Here is a 14,276-nt window from a genome sequence, read left to right as displayed (position 1 = left end):
GCCTCTTGAAAAGTCCTTTCCTTTAGTTATACCTGAAATAAATCATCTCACTTCACATTCAGATTGATTAATTTTTTTAGCAACCCATATTCAACTTATAGTATCCAAACTGAAAACTAAGCTCTTCTATAAAGTCAGTCCAGGACAATCTAATTCCAGAGGTGACTTTGATGTAGAATAAAAAGTGATGATGGAAAAGCAAATGAACAATGTACTTTAAACAGTAGAGGGAGTGAAAAAGGGAGTTTTGAAGGATGGAGTGTTTTTGGTTTGCAACTACAAGAGGATTTTTCTTAGAATCCTATTCAAAACCCAACAATTAAATCTGCCAGTGTGTGGCCAGTCTTGTTATGTAACATGATCATGCTGTGTCTCAGATTTCTTAACACTAGATACTCAAGCATATTTAGAAATCATGGTTTTCTGTATTGCCTTGTTGTGTGACCTTGGGCAAATCATTCAACATCTCTGGGCCTCAACTCTCTATGTATTAATTGAAAATAATACAAAAAGCAAAATAATTTTAAAGCTAGTTATTCTAAATTTTAAATTAAATTACTAACATTCATTGATAAGGAGAAACTATTGAAGAGTTCACATGACTGTTAAGTTTTCAGCAAGCTAACTGCATGGGAGCTTCACCAGTGTCTCTGTATCAACTTTATCAAAGCTTTAAATATATATGGAATAATATTAATAAGCATAAGTATATGAAATAATAAGTATTTTTCATCTTAATGGAGATCAAATTACATGATTGAATCTTTGATTCCTCAGTTACTTTTGCAAAGAAGCTTTGTCTGACACTCCCATCACCTCTTCTCCACATAAGGAAAAAGCACCTAAGAGATCAAGAGAACTCTCAGGTCTGTGGTTAAGCAAAGATGCATTATAAAAGGAATTGCATAATTAACAGACTACTTCTGAGAGTAAGTGAGAACTGGATTTAAATCGCAAAACTATCTACATTTAAATTTTAGGTACTAACTCTATGCCTATGCACTAGTTACAAAATTTCTTAACCCCTCTTTCCTTATCTATAAAATGGAGCTACTTCCTGTCTCAGGAATTTTGCAAGAATTAAAGATGATAAAGATTAAATCCTAAACTATAGATTAGTAAAGAGTAATTATTTAATACTTGACAAATATTGTATAATGGTTTTTTTTGACGTATGTTAGCCAGAAAATTGGTTAACATATTCTCAGTTCAGTCACTCAGTCGAGTCCAACTCTTTGTGACCCCATGGACTGCAGCACATCAGGCTTCCCTGTCCATCACCAACCCGCGGAGCTTGCTCAAACTCATGTTCCTAGAGTTGGTGCTGCCATCCAACCACCTCATCCTCTTTCATCCCCTTCTCCTCTTGCCTTCAGTCTTTCCCAGCATCAGGGTCTTTTCCAATGAGTCAGTTCTTTGCATCAGGTGGCCAAAGTATGGGAGCTTCAGCTTCAGCATCAATTCTTCCAATGAATATTCAGGACTGGTTTCCTTTAGGATTGACTGGTTTGATCTCCTTGCAGTCCAAAGGACTCTCAAGAGTCGTTTCCAATACCACAGCTCAAAAGCATCAATTCTTCGATGCTCAGCTTTCTTTATGGTCCAACACTCACATCCATACATGGCTACTGGAAAAATCATAGCTTTGATTAGATAGACCTTTGTTGGCAAAATAATGCCTCTGCTTTTTAACATACTGTCTAGGTTGGTCATACCTTTATTCAAAGGAGCAAGAATCTTTTAATGTCATGGCTGCATTCCCCATCTGCAGTGATTTTGGAACTCAAGAAAATAAAGTCTGTCACTGTTTCCATTGTTTCCCCATCTATTTGCCATGAAGTGATGGGACCGGAGAAGGCAATGGCACCCCACTCCAGTACTCTTGCCTGGAAAATCCCATGGACGGAGGAGCCTGGTAGGCTACAGTCCATGGGGTCGCTAAGAGTCGGACACGACTGAGCGACTTCACTTTCACTTTTCCCTTTCATGCACTGGAGAAGGAAATGGCAACCCACTCTAGTATTCTTGCCTGGAGAATCCCAGGGATGGCGGAGCCTGGTGGGCTGCCGTCTATGGGGTCGCACAGAGTCGGACACGACTGAAGCGACTTAGCAGCAGCAGTAGCAGCAGCAGATGGGACTGGATGCCATGATATTTGCTTTTTGAATGCTGAGTTTTAAGCCAGTTTTTTCACTCTCCTCTTTCATGTTCATCAGGAGGCTCCTGAGTTACTCTTTACTTTCTGCCATAATGGTGGCGTCATTTGTATATCTGAAGTTATTGATATTTCTCCCTATAATCTTGATTCCAGCTTGTGTTTCATCCAGCCCAGCATTTCACATGATGTACTTTGCATATAAATTAAATAAGCAGGGTGACAATATACAGCCTAGACGTATTCCTTTCCTGATTTGGAACCAGTCTGTTGTTTCACGTCTGGTTCTAACTGTTGCTTCTTAATCTGCATACAGATTTCTCAGGAAGCAGGTCAGGTAGTCTGGTATTCCCATCTCTAACAATTTTCCACAGTTTGTTGTGATCTACAGAGTCAAAGGCTTTGGCATAATCAATAAAGCAGAAGTAGATGTTTTTCTGGTATTCTATTGCTTTTTCCATGATCCAAAAAATATTGGCAATTTGATCTCTCGTTCCTCTGCCTTTTCTAAATCCAGCTTGAACATCTGGAAGTTCATGGTTCACATACTATTGAAGCCTGGCTTGGAGAATTTTGAGCATTACTTTAATAGCGTGTGAGATGAGTGCAATTGTGTGGTAGTTTGAGCATTCTTTGGCATTGCCTTTCTTTGGGATTGGAATGAAAACTGACCTTTTCCAGTCCTGTGGCCACTGCTGAGTATTCCAAATTTGCTGGCATATTGAGTGCAGCACTTCCACTGCATCATTTTAGGATTTGAAATAGCTCAACTGGAATTCTATTGCCTCCGTTAGCTTTGTTCATAGTGATGGTTCCTAAGGCCCACTTGACTTGACTTAACATATTCTAGAGGTTCTAAATTCTAAGATTTCTAGATTCCAAATTCTAAATTTTCTGAATTTAAGGTTTCTGGTTTCTAAGGTTTCTGGATTCTAAATTATACATTCTGGATTCTAAATTATGTATTCTGGATTCTAAATTCTAAAGTTTCTAAATTCTAAGAATTCCTGAACTCTAAATTTAGAATTTGTAAATTCTGCTTTCTGGATTCTCTTCCTACCCTATGCTTACATGAATACACTTACATTACTCTAATCTACATTTTCTGGATTTTCCTTGAGCTTATCAGAAGGTGTAAAAAAAAAAAAAAGTGTTTTTTATACAGCTAATGTAATGGCTTCCACCTGACAGAGCAATCGTTAGTTGCCAGAGATTATAAAATAGCATAGATTATGCAGGTGGATTCTTCACCGTTTGAGCCACCAGGGAAGCCCAAATGTATTAAAAAAAAAAAAAGTGTTCCAACTTTCAAAGTATCTTAAAATCAATTAGATAAGCATCCTTAATCATTCACGACTCCTTATGATTGAGAATCTGATTCCACTTCTTTCTAGGCTTTTCTTCCACTCGCCTATTAACTTTCTTGCCTTCTCATACAACTTTTCGTTTTTCAAGTACTCTTTCTTAGTTTAATCTCATCACCTTGAAATCTTCTCCTGTCTTTCTCCCCTCAGAATGCCCATAATACTTTATTTGTTCCTATTGTGTTGGAGTTAACATTTCCTACCTTGCATAATGTTTATATTTCTTTTGTTTTATCTCTTGTACTAAGGTACCAACTTTTGAAAGCACAGAAAGTGCTTATTCATTTTTGTATCCGCATAGGGCTTTTTCTAGGATAGAAACAATGCATTTTGTCTGATCAAATAAAGAAAGTTATAGCAGAATTATTTACATTTTACTAAATAAGTTACTTTTAAGAATTTCAAAGATTATCAATTACATATAGCAAAACAGTATTGACCTAAATAATTCTTGTTCTAGGTGATGTAAACACAGTGCTGCTTATTCAGTCAAATAAAATGAAACCTAGAACTATTCTCCATCCTACCTTTTGACCATTGAAGAAGTGACTTAGTTCAAAAGTCCTCCAACACATCTTTTATTTCCTGTTATTGGATATATCATGTTTTAAAGTTGAAAAAAAGTGAAAAAGACAGTATTTAATGTTTGTTATCTTTGCAGTAAGTACTGAACTATACTAAACAAAAAAATTTTGAAGATACCTGCAATATCATGACATCACACAGAATGCTGTCAAGAACTATGAAGAGTTTGAGATCTTTACTGTTAACCAGCCAGTTTGTTCATTGGCCACAGTTTCATGGATGCTGACAAGAGACATGAAACCCCTGAGTCAAAAACAAAGGAAAGTTTATTACTCAAAGCAATAGCAGTAGCCAGAGAAGGATTCTTTTTACACTAGTTCTCCAAACCTCAATTCCCACAGGATGATACAAAGAGGGTCAAGTGACATGTGGACACACAGTTGATTGCAGGAAAGAAATCTCATTTTTAGGGAACTAGACCTCTTATACTGGGCAGTAAGCATATCTGTTCATTGCTCTGGAAAGAAATCCTGCATCTTTCAAGATTGTAAGCAAATGTGCCCTTTGTGCCAGAAAGAGACACTTTCTCTAATTGCCAAGGCAATTTGCTATACAAACATCCTTGGAAAGATCATCTAGGAGAAGGACACTTCATGCCTTTGCTCAGAAGATGGTTGGAAGAGTGAGATGCCTTTGAATAACTGTCTTCCAACAAGTGTCACTCACTGATTCCCATAAAAGCCAAGTTCTAGACTGGTCTATCACTGGTCTATCATGCGTAGAATACGGTCTGTTCTACAATAATACAATATTTGCTTTCCTTAAAAGTGCCATCCTATGTAAAATTGTGCAATAAAACAAGGTTGGGGGGAGGGGAACGATGCTAGGAGAATAACACTCAAAAACTTTGTCAATGACACATTAAAAATAATATAGGAACCTGATAAAAACAGTAGTATAGCTTTAAACATATTAAATAATTAACTAAAATGTAAATACTCCAATAAATACGACGATTTGCCTTAAAAAAAAAAAACTTGGTTTACTTGTGGAAGTGAATGTTGAGAGTTTCAGTTTTGAGTTATTGTGAAGTGGTGAAAGGGGATTATCTGAAATCAGATGGAAAGTCATAACAGCAGCTGGACATGGGCGTGGCTCATAACATACCTAGCGAACTGAGATAGATGGCGGATGTATGAGGCACGTGGGGGTGTGTGTGTGTATGTGTGTGTACATTTTGTGTTTGCCTCACAACTCAACTGAGCTGGGTGCCATTCTCTGGATTTACCTAGTGTTTCTCTTCAGTGAAATCAAACATAAAGAAACAGCATAAGTTGTGTTATTCTCAAATAATTCCCTAATACATCAATCTCACTGGAAAATTTGGCATTTTCAAGATGAGTATTTGAGTCAAACTAACTTTATATGACAACCTCATCACAAATAATGCCTTTTTCTTATTCATTCATGAAAGCATATTTCCTGAAGCCCTCTGTTAGCTAGCATTTTTGCTAGCTTAATTTGACTCAATCTGTGTACTTGAAAGTACATTCTTTTTATCTGTTTGAGTTACCAAAAGAAAACATAATTGTAAAAATCTAAAACAATTTAGTGATTCATTCCTTACCTTTCCATGCTTCAATGCTATCTCTTTCCCCCAGAGTTAACTAGGCGACACTCCTGTGTTACCCTTCCAGATATTTGTAACAGTGTTACACACGTGGATCGATAGGTGGCTTTCTTTTTATTTGCATCTATCCAATCACTCAATGCTTATGCTTCTGAGACTCATTTTTTTTCATTCTGCAATTTAATATATTGCATAGATATTTCTGTTAGGACATGATTTTCATCAATGCTATATAATATTCCATTTCCATACTTTTGTGAATGTAACAGCAGTTATATCAATTAACTTGTCTCTCTAAAAAAACTCTTCAAAGAGGGAAAAAAAGGTATCGATCCTCACATCTGAATTTTCTGTAGAATTCTGGAAATAGCATTAATGGATGAAAAACTGTACAGTTTTACATCTTGACAGATATTGGCAAGTTACCTAAAAATGAAACATCTTCAAATTACACTATTACTCTTTTCTCCATTTCTTTGCCAACACTAGATAGTATCCATCTTTAATAATTTGTGTCAATTTGATGGCAATCCATTTTCTGTCTGTATTTAACCTAATTTATCAGTGAGAGTGAACATTTTTCATATGTTGGTTAGCTATTGCATCTCATCTCTGAATGTTTATTTATAGCCATTGTCTGTTTTTGTCATTGGATTTTTTTGGCATATGTTTTTCTAAAGCATTTATTTGTGGAAGTTCTTTATATATTATTGTTAACAATTTGTTGTCTCTGGGTTTTGGTGCAAATAATTCCCCCTGATAAGTTTTACATTTTTAACTGTGGCATGGTTAACTGCAAAAAAGAGAATTTTATTCCTATAAAATATTCTGAAGTTTTTTTTATATTGTTGCCTTAATTTAGAAAAGAGTCACGGAAATGAATCAGATGTTAGCAAATGAATAAATAAAGTGGGGTTAGGTATTTAAAAAATACCCAAAAAGAACAAAGAAGAAAAACTGCAAAGCCAATAAGGAATAAAATGTCAGTGAAAGACACATCAGCTTTGTAGTGCTTTCCTCTTAGATGAATCCTGTTAAAAGCATTATGACTAAAGTAAAGCTCTTTTATCTAAGGAAGAGAAAGCTTTCTAATAAAGAATAGCACAAATATATAAATAACACTAAGATTATTTTAACCTGTGTAAAAAAATGTAAAGAGAGATGTTATTATTAGGTTTAATTATACTAGCAATTAAATGGAAATACTACCTTTGATGTAAAAAGTAAAAATAATTTTATGAAATTACTAGCATCATAGAATTAGTACCAAGTTAAGATCATATTTTATTTCCTGTGTGTCTAAACCAAAGCTCCAAAGGAGGATGGTAGAATAAAAGTGGTATAGGTCTCCGGACTCATAATAAGAAAAAAGATCAAGATAAAACAAATAATACATAATCTTCTCTGAAAATATTCATAGGAAGGCTAGAAAGCAAATATTTTCCACTTTAATTCACAACTTTAAAATACTTAAATATATTTATAACTGTTGTTACCCATTCTTTATATAAGTAAAAAAAACACATTTTGAGAGCCATTTTTTCCCCAATATGATCACCTGCATTTACAAGGTCATTGTAGGAAAAAAAAAAGAAAAAGAAGAAGCACAACTGTGACAATTCAGTGACATCCACCTTCTCAGATTAAGTGGAAAGAAATATACAACTCACCAGGGGCTGAAATATGCGGGGGCATGATTATAAAACCACTGTCTCTTGAGGACCTGGTAGAAATAAGATACATATCTCTTGAGGCCATTCCAGAGAGGAGAGAAATTTAGTGAATACAAACAGATAGACATGTTGCCCACATTTCTCAGCTCTAAAGACGATGTTGAGCATAGCTGGGTTCCGTTATTGCAGTTAAACTGGAGGGCAGTGATCTGGACCTTCTTTGTTCTCCCCAGTAAGGACTGATGCATTTCAAGTCTCTAATCAGCATTGTCAGTGCATTTGCTCAGCTAATCTTCTGGCAGTGCGGGATGAACAATCTGTCTATTGACTGTCTCAGCAGTCGCTAGCCCCTCTACCCTCACCCCATGTTGATCCTCATCTAGTTTCTGCTGGCTGCTCTTTTTCTTATAAACAAAAAAAATGAAGAAGAAGAAGCAGGTTTGTAAAAAGCTGGCCATTCTCTTCCCCTCCCCCAAGATACAATTCTCACTCTCCTAGTGAGTTCTCTCTCCCCTCCCCCTGTGATTCCTTCTGGAATTTGAAAAATGTTGCCTAATTCTTAGCTTGTACTTGGATAATTACTGAATTTCAACCACCTTGAGCTCCCTGCTAAATAGAGAAGTATTTCTGCTGTATTTCATGAGTGTGTGTGTGTGAGTGTGTGAAGCACTATTTTATAACAAATAGGGACATTTTGGTAACATCTGTCATCACTTCATCCAGAAAATATTTGTGATTAACACTTCATATTGGGAGATAGAGCAGACAGTCAGGAATATATTGACCTCTGTATTACTCTGATAAATATATGAATTCACCCCCTTTGAATGGCTTCCTTTACAACACACCCCTAAGAAGGAAATAAGGAAAATCCCTGGATTTCCTATTTTAAAACTTTTTATTGTTGACCCTCCTGCAGGAATAAAATTAAAGGTGAAATTCGCCAAGACTCAGCATGAATTTACTTTTACCAGAAGGTATAGGAGAAGCTGTAATATAAAATATACTTAATTATAATTTTAAAGCTACTAGCACAACACAGAATATTTTTGCCTGAGACTACAAAATTGGACTTCACCTGTTCATATAAAGCTGTTCACATTCAACTTCAAGCAAATGTATTTATTTGCCAGGAACAAAGTCAGAAAGGAAATGATTTACCAATAATTCTACTTAGCCTCATCTTCTGTTCTTGGTGTAACTCCATCCACATATAACTCAACCACACAGAACCAGTTATACGCACACACAACTACTGTGTATAATTATGTGTAAATTTGAAATAGAGAAAACAAAGTTCTGTCCAGCCGGAAGAATACACGCCACAGAGGATAACTTGCACTCCTTGGTACCCAGTCCCTTTCCTTTCTTTCTTCTTTTTTTGTTTCTTTGAAGGAAATCAACTCACACATATCACCACTGGAACTGAAAAGTTTCAAAGATAAACACACTTCTCCTACTAATAGGAGGACCATAAGAGAACAGTCACTGCTTAAAAACCCAAGATTTCTGGGCATAGTGGATTCTCATAGAAAAGCTCAAAATCTTTTAGAGATCAAGTCTAGATCATCTGTGCTTTTGACCTATGGAGATTTAGAGATACTAGAAAAAATGCATTAGGATCTAGTATTAATACATTTATCAGGACTCCTTTATGAACAGTTTCTGTGTCTAGGAAGGTTGCATGTGAAAGTGACTCAGTTGTTCCTGATTCTCTGCGATCCCATGCACTATACAGTCCATGCAATTCTCCAGGCTAGATAGAATACTGGAGTGGGTAGCCATTCCCTTCTCCAGGAGAGCTTCCCAAACCAGGGATCAAACCCAGTTCTCCCACATTGCAGGCAGATTCTTTACCAGCTGAGCCCCCAGGGAAGCCTGGAAGGTTGAATGGTTACTCCAAATTTTCTGTGTATCAAGAAAACTAGGATTCTCCCAGAGCATGTAATGGAGTCACATAAATTTGAAGGATTCAGTGAAAGAAGCAGCTGCAAATCAACATCTGTTGATATAGTTACTAAGCTCACTGTGCTCTCACGGTACTTTGCCCATCTCTTTGTAATATTATTTACTAATTTTTCTATAGTTGAATCTGGTATGTTGTTTGACAGACTTTGATCCCTTGAAGGGAAACTTAAAGGTGGTTTTCATTTCTCTTACTTCAAATTATTTGTACAATGAAGCAATTTATAAATGTCTATAAGAAGTGTCTATGAAAATGAATAAAGTTATCTCTGCACCCCAAGAACCTATTATAATGTCTACAATATACACAGTAGAAGAACAGTTCATCTGGTTACAAGAACTCATTTGTGAATAAATATAAAGGAAGGAAACCCAGATCTTCTGATTCAAAACTCATTTCAATTCAAACCTTCCCTTGACCATAGTTCTCTTTCAAGCCACTACCTCTTTTCCATTTTTTTCTCACTTAACATCTTGCAACAAATGTCTACTTTTAATGTCTCTAAGCAGAAGTATACAAGACAATCACACGTCTCAACAAGCAACTCAGTCTGTTTAAAGGGAAAACTGACATGGAAAACTAGTCACTAAAAAAGGTTTTTAAATAATTTGATCAGGATGTATTGATATTTTGCTTAAAGATATAAGCAAAGTTAGAAAACATAAAAGCTATCTTTAGAAGAGTCAATTTCCCAGAAATCCTCATTGAGATATTTATTATATTTTCTTATTTTAGTCTTGCTTTCTAACAAATTCCAGTAACATTATCTCTTCCTAATGATGATTTTTTTTTTTAATCTTCTGCAATCTCTGGAAAAAAATGCTTTTACAAACTCACTGTCTAGTCCTTTTGGTACAACATATGACTCATGTAAACAAAGTTTGCACTTTCTGAATCTTTATTAGAACTTCAAAAGTAAATTTAATCTTTCCAAAAAACTGGAGCTTAAAAGACTGGGCTCCAGAAAAGTGGAGTAATGTGGTTACTGAAGGCACACAGACTCATATTCCAGCACTCTAGGAAAGTTCTCTGGTGGGTGGGTTTGTTACATTTCAAATGAAAGGACCCTGGGCAATCCAATCTTATTTTCTCGTTTAATGAAGTTTTGCTGTTATCTTTGTTTCATGAGCCTTTATTATGATAGTGTTGAGGCTACCAAAGGCAATAAATCTTGCAAAGTGGATCAAGTTCTTGGTCCAGGTTGGTAGACAAAATTTAAGGGAAGATCCTACTTCAACAGTACGGTGCCAAGAATGAATATGTGAGATAATGGAAAAAAATGTATTGTAATAATATATAAGCTTTAGATCTACTGCCCTATTGTTTTTGCTACCTATGCTTCACAAAGTCTTCAATGTGCTGGTCTTTAGATAGTTTCTAGCACTGAATTAGACATTGGTTAAGTGTACAATAGAGCCAAATTTCCTAATTTGCTGTATTTGAGAATAGATCAAGATTCTACCTGTGCACAAATAAAATCATATACAGACCTAGAGTAAGGGTCTCCATAAACTTAATATCCAAACTCATGCTTTTTTAAATGTCAAAACTCTAACTGTAGTGTTTTATAAATGGTTATGAAGTTTTCATGGAACAGAAAATGGCAACTCACTCCAGTATTCTTGCCTGGAAAATCCCATTGACAGTGGAGCCTAATGGACTATAGTCTATGGGGTTGCAAAGAGTTGGACATGCATGAAGCTTTTAAGTGATGTCCATTTATTACCACAAATAATTTTGCTAATACTTGAATGGAAAAGTAAACAAAAATAAGCATAAACTTCCCAAATTTGAGGGGAATGAAAATAGAACACACATTTTGAAAAAATACATCTATTACTATGCCCTCATCTTAAAATCCCCAAATCTTAAGAAATGCTATAGCTAAGAGGAAAACACAGATGTGATTATAAGTAGTTGAAGTTATATTTTGAAAACAAGATATAAGACTTGTATTCATGGCTAAAAAGAAAAGTTAAAACTAAATGGAAAAGATATTTATATATGCTTGAAGTAATTTTATAGACTCCTACAGCAACCAAAAAGAGAACTCTCATGGATTAAGTTAAATGGTGATCACATATGGGTTCAAAAGTATTACAGTAAAATAAAAGAACCCATTGGACAAATGGGAAGCAGGAAAAAATTTAAGAATGCCAAGTAGAGAACAAAAATATGACAACAATGTGACAATTCAGAAGTTATTTTTGTACTAAATTGTCAATGTATTAAAAGTTGGTTTATTATATTCTCATTTCAGCAGATAAGGAGAATCAGACTACTGAAATTCAAATCCCAGCTCTGTTCTTTCCTAGCTTTGTGATCTCTAGCTAGTGACTTAACTACTCTGGACTATTTCCTCACCTGTATAATAAAGACTAATCATAAAACCAACCTGAGGATAAATTGAGTTAATACATGTAATGTACTTGGCCTGGCCCACTGTAAACATTTCACTCATCCCCCCCCCCCCATCCCTCTGCACCTCAGTAAGTACATGTTCACTCAGGTTGGCATTGGCTAGAATGATCCAATGATCCAAGGAAACAGAGATGCCATATTTCCATTTTTGTGCATCTCTCAATATCTATTGTCACATATCGGCAGTGTGGCCTGCTGTCCTTCAAATCAGATTGGTGTCCTAGGAATGAGACCAAGGCACAATCCCATTTTCTTTGTGTTTCAAAGAATGAAGTCATACGACTGTTTTATTCGCTTCAAATACAATTCCTTGAATTTTGAGATTTCTTTTCTTTTTTCAAATGTATTTTATTGAATAAAACCCAGCCCGTTTGTTCCCTGATTGCCATTTCTGAAGTCGCTCAACCAAGACAACATCATCAATCAAGGATAGCGTATGTCAGCAGGGGTCTTCTCTTCTTTTTCTAAGGGTCTATGATGTTTGTTTTTCAACAAAAACTGAACTCTAAGTAAACACAAATTTTTATTTCCTAGTAAATGTTTTCACATCCAACAGCACCTTTGTTTTCTGAGAATGTCAATTTTATTTTGTTTCCCAAGTTGACAGAAAAAGAAATAAATCATTTAAAGAGCACATTTATTTCTTCCCACAAAATGGTCCATGGAAATGGTCAAGATGTTCAGCAAAGCAAGACTTTTGCTAAATAAATGAAAACTTCACAAGCTAAATAGTGAATACATGTACACAAGCAGACCCACAGGGGACAGAAAGAATCATAAGTCAATCATGCCATCCCTAAATGAAAAGGACAAAACAAAAACAGAAACAGACTTGGTCTCTGTTTCCCCAAAACTTTGGTTCAACTCTGTGTTCCTTCTTTTGAAAAAAAAAGGGAACTTGAAATTCAACATGAAACATGGTTGTGTTCAAATTCTTTAAATATATCTATTAGTGAAGTTCCAAAAAGATGACTGCAGTAGGAGATTCGCAAACACAGGGGAAACAACTCAAGCCCTTCTAATTACTGACAGAGTGATCCTGTTCCTTATTTTCCATGTTAATTTAACCACTGCTTCTAAGAACAGGAGACAGAAGACGCTCAGGTCTCCTGTTATGCCGTATCTGACGCATCACAAACTGTTATTCACACGTCCTTCCAAGCCTCTACAAAGCTGTCTGCAAGTTGAAGTTTTAATGAACACAGTTTAAAGAGTCACAAAATCAAGTGGAAGGTTGGCAACCATCTGTTGAATTTGTGCTCCATAGATAGACAATCCCCACCATTTAGAAACTGGAGTGGATTGTTTTGCCCTGAATGGTGTGAATTTCCTCTCCAGGCAGTCCAAAAGCACAGATAATGACCACGTTGTACTGGAGAGGCCTGGCTTAAGAGCTCAGAGACCAGGAATAAAATCATACATTGTATTCCTACTTGAGGAGGTCAACTTGCTTTATGCACACTATCTAATCAATTCTCAAAGCATTCCATTGAAATGAGGGAGAGGCCAGTACAATATTCGCTTTACAGATGGATAACCTGAGGCTCCGAAAGGTTAAGCAGTTTGCCAAGGTCACACGAGGCCATTTCCACACAACTGCAAATTACCTGGGCCATGCAGGCAAAGAGCAACAGACACAGACTGCAGAGTAACTTCACTTAAAAGAAGGCACAGTACCTGAACAACAACAGAAAAACAAAGACCGGGCCAGAATTATCCGAAGAAGCTGGCCCATATGCTCAGATCTGCCAGATGATTGACAATTTTCTGTTCAACCTGAAACTGGAAACAGCCAGGCAAGGCAGAGAACAGGAATGAGGTCACAGATCCGCTATTTATAGGCTCTCAGCCACCGCACTCAGCTGCTTTTCAGTTGAGGTGAATCTAGAATGTAATTTTCTTTTTCCATCTCCATACAGAGAAACTACTTTCAGAAAAGGAAATTATAAAATTTAATAATATTTCTTGTGACATGGTGATTTGCCTTGTGAGGGTCTCAGCAACGTTTACCTCGTATTCATCAAGGCTTATTGACCGTAAATAAAAATGCAGTCACATTCTCTCTTGCTCCACAGATTGTTTTTTTTAAATAAAGCAGTAAAGATTCCATGGACTTTTTTTATTCCCTCACCTACAAAACATTCATTGAATTTGCAAAGTTGTAACAAAACAGAACACCAGTGTGGACAAGGAAAACACAAGGTGGCCATTTATGAGGTAAGTGATAGATCTAAAGCAACCTGACGGGCTTGTTTGGCTGTAAGAGTTAATTCCTGTGAAAAATACACTTCCGCACACTTCCTTTGGCTGAGAGTGGTCTGAGGCTGGTGAAGGCTTCGACCGACCGTGAGCAGGGGGCGGGCCGGAAGCCCAGAGTCTTTTGATGTAGATTGAGGCATGACAGTAGCCCCTGTGCTAAATACCAGTTTTCTTTCTCTTTTGCATTTCTCCTAAATCGTGAAAAGAGATTCCTTTAGCCCAAATACACAGATCATAGTCCCAGTGCACACCAAAAGTTGCAGATAAAAATGCTTCATGTTTT

General features: G+C 36.2%; 1 long non-coding RNA gene across 1 annotated transcript in view; it reads left to right on the top strand.

Annotated features, from left to right (window-relative positions):
* Nucleotides 1-13,794, top strand: part of LOC145521084 (uncharacterized) — an 89,811-nt gene extending 76,017 nt beyond the window's left edge. The window contains exon 5 of the long non-coding RNA XR_014065095.1: nt 11,577-13,794. This is a non-coding gene — a long non-coding RNA (uncharacterized LOC145521084). The remainder of the gene's footprint in view (nt 1-11,576) is intronic.
* Nucleotides 13,795-14,276: the final 482 nt, after the last annotated feature.

Source organism: Giraffa tippelskirchi, chromosome 9 (genome assembly GCF_054371585.1).
Source record: "Giraffa tippelskirchi isolate mGirTip1 chromosome 9, T2T-mGirTip1v1.2.pri, whole genome shotgun sequence".
Lineage (NCBI taxonomy): Eukaryota > Metazoa > Chordata > Mammalia > Artiodactyla > Giraffidae > Giraffa > Giraffa tippelskirchi.
Note: the sequence above shows the minus strand (reverse complement) of the source record. Positions and strands in the feature narration are given on the sequence as shown.